The following is a 20,846-nucleotide window of genomic DNA, read 5'->3' on the forward strand; positions in this document are numbered from 1 at the left end:
GAAGCAATGCAATAAAAAATATGATATACAAAAATGAGATTTTAATAAACAAAACAAAAAAATCTCTTATATTACTTGGATTTAAAAAAATCTGTTTATAAAAATTCCCTGACCTTTAATGTCTGGATTAGATCTTTTAAATTCCTAGATACTCCAGAAATTCCATGGCCCGTGGGAAACCTACACTACACTATACTGTATTTAAACTGCATGATAATTATATAAATCACTTCATCCTCTATAAACTTCTATATATGTTTTTTATGCTCTGAAATTTGGCTTAAAAGGGCTATTTTAAATAAATTTTATCACAAGAGTATCAGCATGGCTCTGATTAAACCATGGGCACAAGAAAAGCAATATCTTTGTCCAAGAATATTTAAATGTCCATGTTTCCACCAAATAAAAATGTAAAATACAACATTAAAAATATATATAAGTTATTATAAAATAAAAAACACAAAGTTATCAAACTGTACCCTTATAAAAAATAAATAATTAATATATATATGTCTATATGATTCATTTGACTTTCATTTTCATGTTTCATTTAGTGATGCACTGAATTTTAAGCCACCAAAATAGAAAAATTGCCCAAAAATATGAGCTGAAAACAGGTTATGATGCATTGCAGCCATGGTCATGGCAAGGAGTGAAGTGGCTTTCAAACTGGAAATGGGAAGCACTGCGCTATGAAACCCATTCATTTCAATGGCTTGTGCTGTTCAAGGGCAGTTTGGTGCTGCACAGACAAAAGCGCACCATCAACTAGCTTGCACATGATATGATCAAAGTTATGAAGTTAAGTGGCTATTCCGCACATATTTCTATGCATGTACTGCTTGTTCTCATTGTAAATGCAAAGTTGCCTCAAATACAGTAACATGCCTACAGGTCATTTCTACAGTATGTGTAGTATACTTGTTCCTGCTGCTTGCAATATTGCTACTGTGTTGCCATGGCAACACTGGTAAACAGATGCCTCTCAACTCGTTCACTATCAACAAAATTGGGTTCCACTATAAATTAAGTGTCCTTAACTACTATGTACTTAAGTCAAAATATAAATACAGTGTAATTAATGTGTTCATCATTGCAGAACACTTCTGGTGCTTATTGGGTGGGATACGGGTAGGGTTAGGGACAGGTTTAGTGGTGTGGGTAGGTTTAAGGGTGGGTTAGGTTGTAAGGGAGGGTCAACAGTGTATTTATAAATGTAATTACAGAAATTAATTACAGATACAGTTACATGAAGGTATTTAATTGAACATGAGTACAATGTAAAAATATGTATTTACACAATGTGTACATTGTAATAAATAATTAATTTCAGTGTAAGTACATATTAATTAATGCCACTTAATATAAAGTGGGACCAAAGATTGTACTGTCAAAAAATAACCATGTTATTATGGTTATTTTGTTGGTTTGTCTTTTAATTATGGAATAAACAAATTAATTAATTATTGTAAAACAAACCCGTTTATTGTTTCAATACAGTTCAGGACTGATATTTTGTGGACAACCTATCAAATGTAAGGTTAAAACTATTTAAAGCGCATTGTAAGCATGGTTCTAAAAATCAACCTGTGCACGTGAAGTAAGACGGTTGGTCACACTTTATTTTGATGGTTGTTGTTGAATTTAAGCTACATTGCATCTACATGCCAACTAATTCTCATTAGATTATAAGTAGATTGTTAGGTTGGGGTTAGGGTTGGTGTAAGATGACATGTACTTGCAAAGTTTCTTATAGTCAGTTTAATGTCTGTTGAATGTCTGTATCAACAGATATTAAGCAAACAGGCTACTCAAATGAACCATCAAAATCAAGTGTTACCAGAAGATTTAAAAATCCCTGCTGAAAAATCCATCTTAAACCAGCCTAGGTGGTTTGAGCTGGTTTACCAGCCTGGTTTTAGAGGGGTTTACAGCCCTTTCCAGCCTGGTCTTAGCTTGTGGAAAATGACCAGCTAAATCCAACTAAAACCAGCTTGACCAGCCTGGTTTAAGCTGGACATAGCTGGTTTTGGCTGGTCAAGCTGGTTTTAGCTGGTATTTTTCCAGATGGCTGGAAACCAGGCTGGTCGACCAGCTAAAACCAGCCAACCAGCCTAGGCTGGTTTAAGCTGTTTTTTTTCAGTAGGGATGATTTGCCAACAGGACATTGCTTGCAATATAGCTACTATGCTGTCATGGCAACACTGGTAAACTGATGCCTTTCAACTCACTATCAAAAAAATTATACTGTCAAAAAATAAATAAATAATAATAATAATAATAATAATAATAATATATATATATATATATATATATATATATATATATATATATATATATATATATATATATATATATACACACACATACAGTTGAAGTCATAATTATTAGCCCCCTTTTGAATTTTTTTTCTTTTTTAAATATTTCCCAAATGACGATTAACAGAGCAAGGAAATTCTCACAGTATGTCTGATAATATTGTTTCTTCTGAAGAAAGTCTTAATTGTTTTATTTTGGCTAGAATAAAAACATTTTTTAATTTTTTAAAAACCATTTTAAGGTCAAAATTATAATTCCCTTTATAATTCCCTTTAAAACAATATTTAAAATGAGTTACTATGCTTAAAACATAGTCTATAAATTCCTTCATATAAAGAAGCAAGATACTAATCTACTACTTCAACTAGGGATGCATGATATTGGAAAAAATTAAATTGCAATATTTTATTTTTCCGCGATGCACATTGCGATATCAAGTATAATTTTACCAAATGAAATCAATGGCTCAATATGGTAAGAATTCCTCATTTTAGATGGATTGGGATGATTTTGGAGGCAAGTCTATCTGCATAAAATATATTAAACCTATCACGAGCATGGATAAATGCAGTATAGCGAAGACAGAAATTAAATAAACAGTATTTTATGGATTTCTTGAAGTCTAGCAGTACTCAAGTGCAAATTGTATAATCTAATCTAAAATGACCCAGTATAGTCTACATCATATTTGTACATACATACAATAACAGTTTCCTAAAGTTACAAACACTATAATTTTGTGTGCCTGAAAGCTCGACATTGCAGATCCTGCAATGTGACTGTTGCGAATGTGCAACCCTAACCTCAACAGCTCAGATGCTGAATATATGCAGTCCAGTACCAGAGATGTATACTGTATGTTCCTATTTTTATGGCTAACTGTTAAAATTACCTCAATATTTCCAAAATTGCCTTCCTTTATATCATCCTCAAAGAAAGCGACTTCTTTATCCAAGTATCTTGGTTAGACATGATCAGAGAAGATCAACCAGAGCTTAAAAGCAGGTGAGCGCCGCGTCCTCCCGCTGCGCGTTGATCTTAAAATTGCAAGTCATTGCATGCTTCAAATTTGCATTCATACACTGGTTCATGCATAATCCCTCAGTCTGTGTTTAAACAACACAGTCCGCGGCATCTGTCTTTGATCAGCGCTAGGCCTGCACGCAGAACGGACGGAATCAGATTTAAGAAATAAAGACGGACAGGGTGAATCTGCATGAATTATCACCCCCTTTGAAGTCCCATCGCCCCCCCCGAAGGAACAGCCAGGTGCGGGGCCACGCAGTTTCCCCGTACCTGCTCATCTGCACCACTCGAAAAATATTTTTGTACTTATTTATAATAAGCTGAATCAATAAAACTCTTGAGTTTGTTTGTTTTTTGTTTGTTTTTTTTGCAATAACTTAATTGCTTTATGTTTAATCAACTTAAATTTGTAAAAACAATTAAGTTGTGTTGGGACAACATAAAGGAATTGGAACCCTGCATTTTTTACAGTGATGGCTGCGCAATATATACATAGGATTGTTTCAGCATCGATATCGCAACGTATCTGAAAAGTCTGAATTATAGTTGACCAGGAGCCATAGAACACATCTGATTTGTAGAGTCACTCGTACACTGTAAACAACTGCTGGGTTCCACACAATTCCTTCATGTTGTCCTAACACAAATCTAAATCTAGTCTAAATCATTTTTACAAATTTAAGTGGATTGCACATTAGTTGTCCGCCTAAAAACCTTAAGGATGGTGTAGTTTCAACTCATTTGAAATAAGTAGTTCAAACAAGCAGCAAAAGTCAATTTCTGACTGTAAGTATAACCCAAAAAGAGTGAAAGTTTCTCATTTGCATGTGTTTTTCAGGCCTGTGACTGAGCATTTTAAAAGAGTCGTCAAAATGTTTGGAGGCGTAACAAACTTTAATAGTATTTAATTATTTACATACACTGTAAAAATTCTTGCGGCCTCAAATTTTTTTTGTTAAATCAACTGAACTTTTCTAGTCTTCTCAACATATAGGTACATCAAACAAACTTATTATATTAAGTTAAAATATAATAATATATTTTATAGCTTAAAATATCAAGTTAAACTTTGTATAACTTTTAAAAAATGCAGTTGAAACCTGATTGACTTATTAAAATAAGTTAAAGCAACATAAAAATATTTGTCGTCTTGACTTTGTCATTACATTTTTTAGTGTATGATTTATGCAAAAAATTTAATAAAAAATCTGATTGACTTATTAAAATAAGTTAAAGAAACATAAAAATATTTGTCGTCTTGACTTTATGTCATTACATTTTACAGTGTATGATTTATGCAAAAAAATGTAATTAAAAATCTTAGATAATTTGTCTTGTTTCTAGTCCAAATATCTACATTTCAGAGTGAAAATAATATTATTGTTATTACCCCATTGGAATTTTGTCTAATTTTTCCTAATTTTGACTTGCTTCTTCTGAAGTTGGAAACAATACAACATTTTTACTTGACTGATGAATTTGAGATATTTCGACTAGAAATGAGATGAAGCAAAGTAAGAAATGCATTTATTTGCATTGTGATGATTTAATTTCTGTTTAACTGTTAAGACTCCCCAGAAAACTGCCAAACATTCAAATGATCTTGTGAAACTCGATTCATATCGCAATATTTATCGCAGAAAATAAAATACACTTTGAAAAATGGCGGGTTCCACACAATCGGATTTGTGTTGGGAGAACACGACGGAATTGAGTTAACTTATTTTATTTTCATTCTTTACAAATTTAAGTGGATTAAACATAAAACAATTAAGTTGTCCCTAAAAAAAACTCAAGAATTGTGTTGTTTCATCTCATTTTAAATAAGTAGTTTGAACAAGCAGCAAACATAATTTTTTTGAGTGTATCGCAACATCACATTTTTCCAAAATCTTGCAGCCCTACACTGTAAAAAGTGCTGGGTTCCACACAATTCATTCATGTTGTCCCAACGCAAATTGATTAAGCTATCTTGACAAATGTAAGCAGATTGAACATAAAACAATTACATTGTCCCAGAAAAATCTCAACAACATTCAACTCATTTTAACTAAGTAGTTTGAACAAGCAGCAAAAAGAAGTTGGTGAGTGTTAAGGCTCGTACACACGGGGACACTTTTAGTTTGTGTTTATTTTCACCATTTTTTGAGCGAATTTCATTGACGTCGAGCAGAAGAGTATGCAAAATCACTCCTTGATGTTAGATGGCGCATAATGAAAAACAAAAAGACCCCAGCGCACAGGGTGGCACTACACAACTTTAAGCTTCAGACACTCGCTTGTGACACGGAGGAAGAAGAGAGAAAGTTGACACGCTTGTTAAATACATAGACTTTAAAATATATGGACGTAGCATCCGTGACGTCACCCATAGGTTTCTGAACACTGCAAAAGAAGCTACAAGTAGGCGCGGCCAACCGTCGCCATTTTGTTCGCGCGTCATCGCACCCACGGCGGGATACCAAACAAGGCAAAGAGGTGGAGAGTGAGCGGAGCTACAGACACCTGCTGGCACTTTGCTTAGACCTGGCAGACAGACTTTACTTTGGGAGAAACGCTTGATACTTTATTACCTGCGACTCGTTTGTGTTCTGACCACATGTGCGTGGCTGTACACTATATCAATAAAGTGTTTAGACTTTTAAAAACACTGTAGTAATACATTGAGCCACTAAACATTGTTCTTATGACGTTTTTCTACAGGAGGAAAACGCGAAATACTTCCAAACACTTCAAATATAGTCTGTGTGTTAGTAAATGCAAGACTATTCATGAAATCCAAGCATAACACTGTACGACAACACTTCAAATGACTGCTCTAGAACCTACAGCTAATCAATCTGTCAGATTCTGGAGTGCTTTACGGGTCTAAAGAAAAATATTAATAATAAATTACCTTAAATAAAACAAATACATTTATAGAGATGGTATACAAGTATATAACGTTACTCACATGGGAAACAGAGGCCACATGAATGGTTTGTGAGCACAATTAAATGCACACAGCATCCCATATCATCTGATAATTGTAAGAAATAAGTCCAAAAGGCAGCTGACTGTGTAAAGCCACATAAAACAACACAACAATACGATGAATATGCAGAGATCAGTGGCTAATCTGCCGGATTCAGCTGAGGTGAAGTGACGGCGACCAGCGAGACCTAGCTGTCACTCAAGTGGCCACGCCCTTAATTATGCAAACTTAAAATAACCTAAAATAAAGGAAATGGATGAGTTATAAAAAATTCACCCCCCTCACAGTTGTCATGGAGGGTAATAATAGCTATATGAACCAAAATCGTTCTTTGTACCAGGCTGTAAACACCTTTTTTTCTGCTGTAAAGTTGGCCATTCTAACAGTGGGCTCAATTGCAATTTGCTCTATTATGGAGCCAGGACTAGCGGAATTTTGATGAATTGCAGTTTCAGTTACTTCCGTATTGGCTTCCCGAGGGAGACCGAGTGGTTGCCGCTTGGTTAAATACCTTCACATTGTTTACTGGCGATTCAAACAAGCATGAATCGTTCAAGAAGCAGCTCCAGCAATGAAGAAATTATTATTTTTCTGAATAAGATAAAGCAACTGAAAAGACGCCGATACTGGATACATCCAATAGTGTAAAAAAAAAAGAAGAACATGGGGAGTTTCATTTTGAGCGCCTCCAAGTGGCGTTTACTGTAACTTCAGCATCACGTGAACGAAAGCGACAATCTGATTGGTGGAGAAGGTTTTGAAGCGGCGCATCAAAAAAAAAAAAACAAGCATGATGCATTTCTTTAAAGATGACTTGTTTACAGCTGGGGTTTCGTGCGTTGGTGTGCACGATCACATTGGCGCCCTTTATTTAGTCATGAGGCGTTAAACGTCGACATAAAGCACGATCAAAAAGCGGTGTGAAGAGCTATTAACGCAGGGACTTCTTCTAATAAAAGCCATTCAAATGGATAACAAGAAGGAAATGCAAGGAAAATAAAGTCTAGACGCCCTCTCAGAAAAAGAAAAAACACTTCAATTTAAATAACAAAGGGATGAAAACTGGCATTTGAAGACTAAAACCTCACACTATCAGCTTGTTTTTGTGCCTCTGGTGCACGTGTTTGGATGCACAGTGCAGCTCGCACTTTTTTTCTCCTTCCCATGGGCCCTCTAAAGGGGTAAAACTTGGTTATTGTGCCAACATGGTCATCTATGTGAGGCCGGGAAGGGGAGGAGGCGGTCAGTAAGCGCTGACAGAAGTAAATAGCCTTCTCAGAGCGCCCGGCGTTATTGAGGCTTAATTAAAGTGGACCTCAGCTGGTGACCCTGCCGTGACGAAACAGCAGGACTATTGCTATGACCCTGCCCCGCACGTCACCTCATGTATCTTTACTCCACTGCACTGCGCTATGGCATGCAATTCTGCAACACAGCTCTAAGGCATTCTGTTATATACAGGATATATACCAAATGAAACTACTTCCATGTGCACTGAGAAAAATGATTTACTTTACTCAATTTTTTTAAGGTAACTGCTTGCAAACTATTAATTGGGTCATTGATTAATTAAGTTACTAAACGCAATTTGTTTTTGTTCAAAATATAAAACTGCTTTCATTCCAGAACGCAGAGAAAATGTCCTTGCTCCATTGAAAAATCACTTGGGAAATATTTTTAAAAGAATAAAATCTTCACAAGATGGCTAATCATTGTGACTTAATAATAATCAATTGTATACGAAATTAAACAGCTCATTCATATGCTTTTACCCAGCAGACATACAACATCATAATACATTAATATTAGGTTATAGGCTGCCAACATCTAGATATAATGTTATTTTGACGTCAATAAAGTTGTGAAATATTTGGTTGACTTTAGGACGTGTTGGAAAGTGACTAAAGTCTAACGTCGAGCCGATATCTTAAGCCAACATCATATTGAGGTCAAATACTAACATGTATTCATCAGGTATGGCAACCAAAATCCAACGTCTGATAGCTATTATAGTGGTAATGTCCACACAACGTCAAGCTATAACATCATTAGACGTTGATATTTGGTTGTTTTTAGGTTGTGTCCAAAATCCAACGTCGAGCCAACGTCTTAAACAAACGTCATATTGACGTCAAATACTGATGTTTATTCATCAGGTATGGCAACCAAAATCTAACGTCTGATAGACGTCATAGTGGTAACGTCCACACAACATCAACCTGTAACATCATTAGACAATGATATTTTGTTGTTTTTAGGTTGTGTTGGAAAGTGTCCAAAATCCAATGACGAGCGAACGTCTTAAACCAACGTCATATTGACGTCAAATACTGATGTTTATTCATCAGGTATGGCAACCAAAATCTAACGTCTGATAGACGTCATAGTGGTAACGTCCACACAACATCAACCTGTAACATCATTAGACAATGATATTTTGTTGTTTTTAGGTTGTGTTGGAAAGTGTCCAAAATCCAATGACGAGCGAACGTCTTAAACCAACGTCCTATTGACGTCAAATACTGATGTTTATTCGTCAGGTATGGCAAATAAATCCAACATCTGATAGACGTCATAGTGGTAATGTCCACAAAACGTCAACCTGTAACATCATTAGACGTTGATATTTGGTTGATTTTAGGTTTGACATTGGACACTGACGTCAACTGACGTCTGACGTCAACTCGATTTTCCTTTCCAAACAAAATGCAACGTCCCACAGCATTGTGTTAATAAAACTGCTGAATTTATTTACAGTATTTCAGGCAAGTATATTACAGGCAATTATATTAATATGAATATTGATTCATTCATTTTCCTTCGGCTTAGTCCCTAATTTATCAGGGGTCGCCACAGCGGAATGAACCTTCAGTAACTGTAGTTAAATGATCTAAAAATGAAGTAATTCCACATGTTATTTAATTCCAGTACTTAGCAACTAATTAAACTTAACACTGTAGGCCATATCCACACTAATAGTTTTTCATTTAAAAACACATATTTTCTCCCCGCTTTGGCCTTCCGTTCACACAGAAACAACGTTTTTAAGAAACGAAAATGTTTCTTTTTGATGTTCAAAGTTGATCGATTTGAAAACTGAAGTAATGTTATTTAATTGTATGGAGAAAAAAATACTTTGAATAATTTTAAAATATAAAATTAAATACAATAAAAAACATAAAGTCGAAAACAATAATAAAAGAGCGCACCTTATTCAGTAAAGATTACTTATAAAACAATTAATCATATTTGATCAATGTATAATTAACTTGTAAACTGATGTTAAATTAGAAATACAGAATTATTCTAAGTTGCTATAAAATATATATACATTGTTACTGTCGCCTCACAACAAAAAGGTTGCTGGTTCGAGCCTCGGATGGGTCAGTTGGCGTTTCTGTGTGGAGTTTGCATGTTCTCACTGCGTTCGCGTGGGTTTCCTCCGGGTGCTCCGGTTTCCCCCACAGTCCAAAGACGTGCGGTATAGGTGAATTGGGTAGGCTAAATTGTCCGTAGTGTATGAGTGTGAATAAGTATGTATGGATGTTTCCCAGAGATGGGTTGCGACTGGAAGGGCATCCGCTGCGTAAAACATGTGCTGGATAAGTTGGCGGCTCATTCCGCTGTGGCGACCCCGGATTAATAAAGGGACTAAGCCAAAAAGAAAATGAATGAATATTTCCCAAATTATGTTTAACAGAGCAAGAAATTTTTCACAGTATTTCCTATAATATTTTTTCTTCTGGAGAAAGTCTTTTTTGTTTTTTTCATCTAGAATAAACGCAGTTTTAAACTATTTTAAGGTCAATATTATTAGCCCCCATTTTTTAAATTCTCTACAGAACAAACCATCATTATACAATGACTTGCCTAATTACTCAAACTTGCCTAATCAACCTAATTAAGCCTTTAAATGTCACTTTAAGCTGAATACTAGCATCCTGAAAATGTCATCCTGGCAAAGATAAAATAAATGAGTTATTAAAAATTAGTTATTAAAACAATTCTTTTGGAAAAATGTGTTGAAAATAACTGTAAAAATATACATTTTAAATAAACTAATTATATTGACACTGCCAGCTCGGACTCCACGTCCTCTTATCATGAGAGTAGACTCTAAACATACTGAATCTGCATCTCCGCGAGCACAAACACTCGACATGATGGATAAATACAGCTAAAAACACTGATGTCTGAAGTCTTTCGCCGTCCTCCAGCTCTCGCCAATGAATGCTGATGAAGCGACACTTGCCTGCGTTCATTTGCCTTCTCTTCACATTCATCACTCGCCGTGGCCTCTCATAAAGGCTCGAGAGGCGTCTGAGTGTGTGTAGCGAAGAGGAAAAACATCAACAGCTTTCAATCAACACAAGGACTTACATTCAGTTCATCATTCCGTCGCTACCGCCTAGCTGTCAGGTGTGAAGCACTGGCTCATTGAACAAGTTTCCTCACAAAAAGACCATTTTAATATTGACTGTGTCTTTTTCCTCACATTCAGAGATGTACATACACACGACCAGATTACAAATGACAAAAACAAACACTTGAGCATGTCCTTGATTAGATTGAGTGTTAGCATCTGTACAGAATCCTCTCTGAGAAATAACTTTTAATTTTTGCTCAATTAATTAATCATTTGAAATGACTTTTTTTTGATAAAACAATTCAAGTAAATTTTACAAATCTTATATCAAGTAGATTTAACTTGTCAATATCATGTCAAGTTTACTATTTAAGTTTACTTTAAGTGGTGTTAGTGAGACCAGCAGGAGTCCTAACGCCCCAGTATATTGATGGGGACTCTATACTGTCAGTGCGCGCCGACTTTCGGATGAGAAGTTAAACTGGGTTCCTGACTCTCTGTGGTCGCCAAAAATCCCAGGACGTCTTTTGAAAAAGAGTACACTGAAAGAAATGACTTTTTGGTGTGGCAAAATCTAATAAATTTACTCTCATAATTTTTTTATTGTAATATTAATTGCCAAGGATAATATTTCATATTTACTTCATGTAATAAATGAAACGAGTGGAAAGAGTTGAGTAGAATGAGTTAATGAAAATGTGCCCCTCCAAGTCATGACATAAAGATACTTTAAGGATTCATGTTAGGTACATTTAGCTTAAACTAAAGAGTCAATTGATGCATTAATTAGTTAATTAAGCAAGCTTGATCCCTGAACATAGATAGAAAAAGTCATAACTTCATATTTCTTTTTTATTTATGTTATTTACACCTTTTTTGCAGAAAAGTGCAATGGGGCAAAGCTGCAGAGTTTCCGAAGCCTGTAAAGTCAGAGGAATGCTGCTGTCTGATAATATGTGATACTTTTTTGGCCAAAAAACAGTCTACTTATTATTTATGTGGAAACTGTGATCCAGACAGTGATTCGTACATGATTTAAACAGAAATCATTCATAACATTAGAAACATTTCTTATTTCGTAAAAGTGTTCTGTCTACAGTAGTTAAGAATGACTTAATGATAATGTGCCCCTACAAGTAAAGTCATGACTGAAAGATACGTTAAGAGTTCATGTTAGTTACATTTAGCTTAAACTATAGTGTTAATTAATGTATTAATTAATTAATTAGGCAAACGTTGGTCCCTGAGTAATACAGAGAAAGTCATAACTTCATATTTCTCTGTTTTTTATGGTATTCATACTTTCTTTTGGCAGAAAAGTGTAGCGGGGCAAAGCTGCAATGTTTCAGAGACCTGTAAATGTTAGGAATGTTACCGTTATTGCAGTTATTGTCCTCGCGTTTGCGTTTGCAGTTGAACCAGTCCAGGATTTGCTTAAACTAAAGCTAATTGATGCATTAATTAGTTAATTAAGCAAGCTTTGGTCCCTGAACATAGATAGAAAAAGTCATAACTTCATATTTCTTTGTTTACTTATGTTATTTACACTTTTTTTGCAGAAAAGTGCAATGGGGCAAAGCTGCAGAGTTTCCGAAGCCTGTAAAGTCAGAGGAATGCTGCTGTCTGATAATATGTGATACTTTTTTGGCCAAAAAACAGTCTACTTATTATTTATTAGGAAACTGTGATCCAAACAGTGATTCGTACATGATTTAAACAGAAATCATTCATAACATTAGTAACATTTCTTATTTCGTAAAAGTGTTCTGTCTACAGTAGTTAAGAATGACTTAATGATAATGTGCACCCTCTAAGTAAAGTCATGACTGAAAGATACGTTAAGAGTTCATGTTAGTTACATTTAGCTTAAACTATAGTGTTAATTAATGTATTAATTAATTAATTAGGCAAACGTTGGTCCCTGAGTAATACAGAGAAAGTCATAACTTCATATTTCTCTGTTCATTCATGTTATTGCTTTCTTTTGGCAGAAAAGTGTAACGGGGCAAAACCGCAGTGTTTCAGAGGCCTGTAAATGTTAGGAATGTTACTGTTATTGCAGTTATTGTCCTCGCAGCGCAAGTTTGCAGTTGAACCCGTCCAGGATTTCCACAACAAAACAGCAGCTCGGCTCCACACCCACTACTTCCTGCTATTCTGTTCCAAAAGGAAGCTCGGCTTGTCTGATACTGTCCGCTCGTTCCCACAAAACCTCCCCAGCTAGATGTCGGAGCGCGGTACCAAGTGCTGCACTTGCGACGTGGGTTAGTTAAAACACTCCCCGCTGTCTCTCAGAGGAGCCCGCTGCTCATAAAGAAAGCAATTTCACACATTTTGGTTTGGTAAAATGGAACCCATGTTTCTGCCCTTTAATGTGTGCCAAAGGAGAAAGTCCCGCCTTTTTGGCTCATTGCAGCAAATTAAAAGTCAGAAAGCAGAAGACGGGCAGCTCTGCATGTCGAGGTTGACGTTCCTCGCTGGGTTTGGGTTTTGCCACATGTGCTTTGGGCTGGGGAGGAGAGGATTGTGTGGTCAGAGCGAGACCAAACCGAAGTACCACTCAAAACGTTTCTTTTTTTCTCTCTCAGAGCGCTGAGGCTTCCACGCTTTATGAATGAGAAAAAAAAAAGCTAATTTCAATATCCTTCATAGTAAAGCCAGCATGTTTGGGTGAATACAAAATACTTAGGACTAGAGCTGTTAAAGGGATAGTTCACCCCAAAAAATGAAAATCGAGTCATTATTTACTTGCCCTCAATTGGTTCCAAACCTTTATGAGTGTGTTTGTTCTGTTAAACACTAAAGAATATATTTTGAAGAAAGCTGAATATCTGTAACCACTGACTTCCATAATAATATGAACCAAGCTGCAACCTCTCGCTCTCCCTAGTGAAGCTAATACAGAAGTAACTGAAACTGCAATTCATCGAAATTCCGCTAGCCCTGGCTCCATAATAGAGCACATTTCTATTGACCCCAATGTTAAAATGGCCGACTGTACAGCAGAAAAAAACGATGTTTACAGCCTGGTACAAAGAAAATTTTGGTTCATATAGCTAATTTTAGCCTGCATGATAACTGTGGATTGGGTAAATTGTTTATAACTCATCCATTTCGTTTATATTAAGTTATATTAAGTCTGCATTATTAAGGGCGTATCTACTTGAGTGACAGCTAGGTCTCGCTGGACGCCGTCATGTCAGAATCTGCACTTCATTCATTCATTCATTCATTCATTTTCTTTTCAGCTTAGTCCTCTTATTAATCTGGGGTTGCCACAGCGGAATGAACCACCAACTTATCCAGCATATGTTTTACACAGCAGATACCCTTCCAGCCGCAACCCATCACTGGGAAATCCATACACACTCATCCGCGCACACATACACTACGGACAATTTAGCCTACCCAATTCACCTGTACCGCATGTCTTTGGACTGTGGGGGAAACAGGAGCAACCGGAGCACCCAGAGGAAACCCACGCAAACGCAGGGAGAACATGCAAACTCCACACTGAAACGCCAACTGACCCAGCCGAGGCTCGAACCAGCGACCTTCTTGCTGTGAGGCGACAGCACTACCTACTGCGCCACTGCGTCGCCCAGAATCTGAAATATCTGAGGTAAATTGCACCTAATTTGTGTCGCGGGAAACATGCAAGTATTTTTGCATGATAAACAATGTTATTTCAACAAATTTTGAACATCTGTATTGTGGTTTAAAGTAATCTCACAATCATACGGTCACTGCTGCAAAGGGTTCAATCAACAATTTGTATGATCTCTCTTATTTTGTTCATATTATTGACATCTTGACAGATTTTCTAAGGGGTGTGTACAGTTTAAGCACAACTGTATATGTCTGCTGCCCTGCTCAAAGACTTGATATTAAAAAAATAAACTTATTTGATATTATACAAATTATACAAACATCACATCTACTTTAGAACCTGAATCACAAAATCTCCAAACTATTGAACTACAAACATTACACACTGTAAAAAAATGCAGTCTCAACACAAAATTGATGGTTAACGTTACAAACTAAAGTGGATTGAACGTAAAACAATCACATTCCCCCCAAAAAATCTCAAAAATTGTGTTGTTTTCAGCTGATTTTAAAGGGCACCTGTGGTGAAAAATCTACTTTTCAAGCTGTTTGGACAGAAATGTCTGTAAGTATAGTGTATAAACTGTCATATTGGGGTGAAATAAACACACCCAGTCCTTTTTTTTCAAATTTAACAACATAAAAACGGTGGACCAATTGGAGCGGTTTTCAGATCGACCGCAACTTTACGTAGGAGTGCGGTCCCCCCGCCCACCAAAATTGATTGACAGCTGCACGTATTAACATGTCCGGGAGTCACGTGCATAATCATATCATCAAGAGAGGACGAGCGCAAAGCAACCTGGAAATAAAAAGTGTGTTCAGTTCGCTAGGATCATCAATCATCATCAAGCGTGATCAAGAGTGAGTTTCACAAGTTTAAAATGTTTTAAAACAGAGCATGTGTGTAATGAATTACAGCGATTCACATCAGATTCACTTCATCAGCACAGCCGCATGTCAGAACAATTATAAAGGAAGACGCTTTAATCGCGGTTTGTGGACGTTAAATCAGGTTAATTTTGTACATTAATATAAGAGATATCCATACAGCAGTGGATATTACCAGTGTCATGTCACATATGCGTGCAAAACGAGTGCAAAGCTTAACGCGCTGTCTCTCTCTCTCTCTCTCTCTCTCTCTCTCTGTGTGTGTGTGTGTGTCTGCATGTCTGAGCTATGTGTGTGCATGTATGTCTGCACTACGTTTGTGTATGTGTGTGTGTGTGTGTGTGTGTGTGTGTGTGTGTGTGTGTGTGTGTGTGTGTGTCTGCGCTATGTGTTTGTGTCCTTGCTGTGTGTGTGCGTGAACTTTGTAATGACATTATGTGTGACTCATTGTTGCAAATCCACAAAAAATGCATCAAATACTGATTGTTAAAGTTCTTACTGTAGTATTTCTCACACACGTTATGTGAGATCTGCTTCCTGAGGCAGCCGAGGGCGGCGATTGCTGACAGGCACGTGGGAACGGTGGGCGGGGGGGACTAGCCTTAAAGGGCCAGTACAAAAAAACAGCAAAACCTTTTTTCCAGCTATAATAGACACTTCAAACAGCTATAATGAATAATCTGATGGGTGTTTTGAGCTGAAACTTTACAGACACATTCTGGGGACACAAAAGACTTATATTAAATATGAAAAAAGGGGTAACCTATGTGCCCTTTAATAAGTAGTCTGAACAAGCAACAATTTTTTTTAATTGTACAATATGAAACAAAAGGACTTAAAGCTACTTCAGCCTCGTTACTCGTTTCAGTCTCAATGTCACATAATATGATTCAGAAATCATCATAATATCCTGATCTGCTGCTCGAAAAACATTTATTATTTTAGTTATTGTTACTATTTTATTTTAGGAAATGAATATCCAAAATAACCACAAAGTTTTTTGACAATGATTTGCCCAAAATTTATTCTCCATTCGCTTGTCAAAAAGCTGTTTGAGTTTCTTTCTACTGTTGAACACGAAAGAGGATAGAAAAACATCCAAAACTGGTAACCATTGACTTCCATAGTATTCGTTTTCAATGGAGGTTAAAGGTTACATGTTTTCAGCTTTCTTCAAAATATCTTCTTTTGTGTTCAAGGCTCAGGAAATAATGAGTAAATCTTCATTTTAGGAAAACTATCCCTTTAATGACTTGTATCCATATGGGTTTTTCAACCACAGATATCAATGTAAATGATAACAAATAACTTAAATTTTTGCATTTATCGAACATTTTACACTACAAGTTCAGAAAAGAATAACAAACATGTTTCTAATTTACTTACACAAAAAGAAGCAATGTTTTCTCCACTGATACGATCAATATGCTAATTAATCAACTGGACAACATTATTAATAACTAGCAACCCTACTGAAAAAAACAGCTTAAACCAGCCTAGGATGGTTGGCTAGTTTTAGCTGGTTGACCAGCCTGGTTTTAGAGGGGTTTTGGCCACTTCCAGGCTGGTTTCCAGTCATTTCCAGCCCGGACTTAGCTGGTTAGCTGGAAAATGACCAGCTAAAACCAGCTAAAACCAGCTTGACCAGCCTGGTTTAAGCTAGACATAGCTGGTTTTGGCTGGGCTCTCAGCCTGGCTAGGCTGATCAAGCTGGTTTTAGCTGGTCATCTTCCAGCCTGACCAGCTAAGACCAGGCTGGAAATGGCTGGAAACCAGCCTGGAAGTGGCCAAAACCCCTCTAAAACCAGCCTGGTTGACCAGCTAAAACCAGCCAACCAGCCTAGGCTGGTTTAAGCTGTTTTTTTCAATAGGGAACGACTGGGAGAATCTAGAAAACATCACGAAGCTACTAGAATTAAAAACAATATGCCAGAATACCAATTCCTCAAATAACTCAATGAGGAATATCAGACATATGGACATTTCCCAGAAAAAAATCCTGCTAATCAAATCCTTTTTATAATTAATCAAATGTAATGCTTAATCAGAGACTACCGTAAGACTTGCAGTCAAACAAAAAAGGGGTTTAAGCAGATATTGATGTCAATTATGATAAATAAAAGCACCATTAATTGCAGCCAAGTCCACTAAAGGATAGAGGAAGTGTTAATAATTTGTTGGCACAAGAAGAAAGGAAAGCTGTGAGGTTCTCACCAATGCTAATGCTAACAGCTCGTCATGTCTAAGTATTTGACAAACATTTCGTATGTAACCTCTTCAGGAGTACAAACAATTCATGACAGAGCTAGAAAATAATAACAGACATACATATTTTGTGAAAACTATTTCACAAACCAATCTAACTAATGACATTTGCTTAATAATTAGGTTAGCATAATACACAATGCTAGTAGCAGCAGGACGACAAGTCAAATAAAAACAGACAATAAACAAACTGATTGCTAAAATAAACCATACAGTTATTTAACAGGATAAAAGACACAAAAAATAACAGGGAATGTTAATAATTTATTGATAAAAGTAGAAACTAAAACAGTAATGTTCTGTCTACTGATAACCTCAAGAGTCAGATTAACAAACCAGGTTAGTTTATCATTAATTAGCAATGACTGAATATACTAATAATAATAAACATATACCAGAACAGCAGCTCAGCAAACCTAGTAACTAATGTATCAAGCACATGGAAATATGTCAGAAATATCTCCGAAAATGAGTCCAACTATTGCAATTCGTTCTTTAATTAATCATGATTAACGCTTAATCCTTGTAGCGGTAAGACTACCGTTGAGAAAAGGGGGTTTTAACAGATATGGACGTCAATTATGACAAATAATATGTTCACTAATTGCTTTCAAGTCTGCTAAAGTATCACAGAAATTGTTAATAATTCATTGATACGAGAAGAAAGGAAAGCAGTGAGGTTCCCACCAATGCTGGTAATCTCAACACGGGCAAAACTCAGCCAGTTAACCAGCCGGGTCAGTTTATCAATAATTACACAGTAAAAAATATATCAGCAATTCAAATGGTAAAACAAAAGTACATCCATAATAATACAGTAAAATCCATATGCTGGTTTACAGTAAGTTCAATATTATAGTAGTGTATATTAAATAATATAAACAAATAGCCGTGAATTCACTTGCCCAGAACTCCCTGCATGACACATTTTATGCTTTTTTCCTCTCAGTAGTTATGTACATTAGACTGTTATTAGACACATAATGTTGATGTTGTTATGTATGTATGTATGTATGCGTATGGATGGATGGATGTATGTATGTATGGATGTACATTTGTATGGATGTATGTTTAGGTGGGTGGATGGATGTCTGGATGGATAGATGTATGGATGGATGTGTATATATATATATACATGGATGTATGTTTGGGTGGATGGATAGATGGATGGATGGATGGAAGACTGGATGGATGGACTGATGGATGAATGGATATTTGTATGTATGGAAGGATGTATGTATGGATGTATGTATGCATGTATTTATGATTGTATGCATATTCGGATGGAGGGATTTATGTTTGTTTGGATGGATGGATGGATGGATGGATGGATGGATGGATGGATGGATGGATGGATGGATGGATGGATGGATGGATGGATGGATGGATGGATGGACGGATGGATGGATGGATGGATAGATGGATGGATAGATGGATGTTTGGATTAATGGTTGGATGTATTGATGGATGTTTAGATGGATGGAGGGATGGTTCCACAGATGTACGTATGAATAGATGTATGTATAGATGAACTGATGTTTAGATGGATGTTTGGATATATGTATGGATAGATATATGGATGGATGGATGGATGAATACATGGATGTTTGTATGTATGTTTGTATGGATGTATGTATGTATGTACAGATGTATGTTTGGATGGGTGGGTGGATGTTTGGATGTATGTATGTATGGATGGATGTATGTATATATGTACAGATGTATGTTTGGATGGATGGATGGATGGATGGATGGATCTATGTGTGTATGTATGAATACATGTATGTATGGATGAATGCAAGTGTGCATGGATGTATGTTGGTATGGATAGATGTTTGAATGTATGTATGTATGTATGCATGCATGTATGTATGTATGTATGTATGTATGTATGTATGTATGTATGTATGTATGTATGCATGCATGCATGTATGTATGTATGTATGTATGTATGTATGTATGCATGCATGTATGTATGTATGTATGTATGTATGTATGTATGTATGTTTAGATGGATGGACGGTCTTGCTAGTATGACTGGAAAGGTGTTACCAACAATATGTATGAACTGTTCAGTTAAAAACAACAATACAGAAAAACAAGTCCTGATACTCCGCTGGCAAATGCTGACATGTTCAGTGTAAAGTAAATCCAAACCTAATTTTTAGCACGGTTTGCCCTTTCCTGTTGCCAAGAGCAGATGAGCTCCTGCCGCAAGGCCACTAGCTGTGATCATTTTTCAAACACAGACTTAGCAATGATGCTCTGCTGTGAGAGCCTGTTAACATCACAGCTGAGAAACGTTGAGCAAAGAGCCCATTTGGCAAAACCTCACACTCTTGACTCACTCAACCTGCAACCAATGCTAAAAGTACAAACAAACAAACAAACAAAGCATGGAAAATTGAGAAGATCTCTGCTCAGGATCTCTTAGCTGAGGAAAAATCCCTTAGTTGTTCTTTCTTGCTTTCTAGTACAAATCAAGGTTATTATAATTTAAGGGATAATTCACCCAAAGAAATACAAATTCTGTGATCACTCAGTTACCTTTTACTTGTTTTAAATATTTATGAGTTTCTTTCTTCTATTAAACACAAAATAAATAATTTTGAAGTAAGCTAAAATCCTGTAACCATTAACTTCAATAGACATTTAGAAGTTTAAAGATGTGTATAAAATAAAGTTTATTACTATTATAATTATTAACTATTAATTATTTACTATTAATTATTATTATTATTATTATTATTATTATTATTATTATTATTATTTGTTGTTGTTGTTTTTTCTACTATGGAATCAATGGTAACAGGTTTTCAGCTTTCTTCAAAATGTCTTCTTTTGTGTTCAACAAGGTTTGGAACCACATATTTTCATCATTCATTTTGCATAATTCATTTTTGGGTGAACTATCGCTTTAATTAACACCCTTATAAAAAATAAAATTAACATTAACTCATATATATATATTAATTGTTAAATATATATATTATATTGTTATATACTTATATATTGTTTTAGTTGTACTAAAATAAGTAACCCATACCTAAAATAAAACATTAAAAAAAAAAACATATAGACTACAAAAAACAATAATGTCAAATGCAGTCAATAAAATTACCAAAATGCTAATCAAATAAAATAAATAAAAACACTATAAAATAAAATGAAAATTAAAGCCTACAACACTACAACAATGATGTTTAAATAACATGGGTATATACAGTATATAAAACAGTCTCATAAAATATCCTAAAATTACAGTCAATGATACACTGAGAAGCAAAATGACTTGTTTTCTAAAAATGATATGCCAATTGTGTAAAGTCAAGCTTACAACAAGAGCAAAAAGAGGCTGAAAAATGAACCTAATTCAATTTATTTTTTTCAAATATT

General features: G+C 35.7%; 1 protein-coding gene across 2 annotated transcripts in view; it reads right to left on the reverse strand.

Moving 5' to 3' along the window:
- The window catches only part of ttc28 (tetratricopeptide repeat domain 28), a 584,574-nt gene that overhangs the window by 535,037 nt on the left and 28,691 nt on the right, over positions 1–20,846 (reverse strand). The gene's annotated exons all lie outside the window — the stretch shown is intronic.

The sequence above is a fragment of the Danio aesculapii genome, chromosome 10, assembly GCF_903798145.1.
Source record: "Danio aesculapii chromosome 10, fDanAes4.1, whole genome shotgun sequence".
In the NCBI taxonomy this organism is placed as follows: domain Eukaryota; kingdom Metazoa; phylum Chordata; class Actinopteri; order Cypriniformes; family Danionidae; genus Danio; species Danio aesculapii.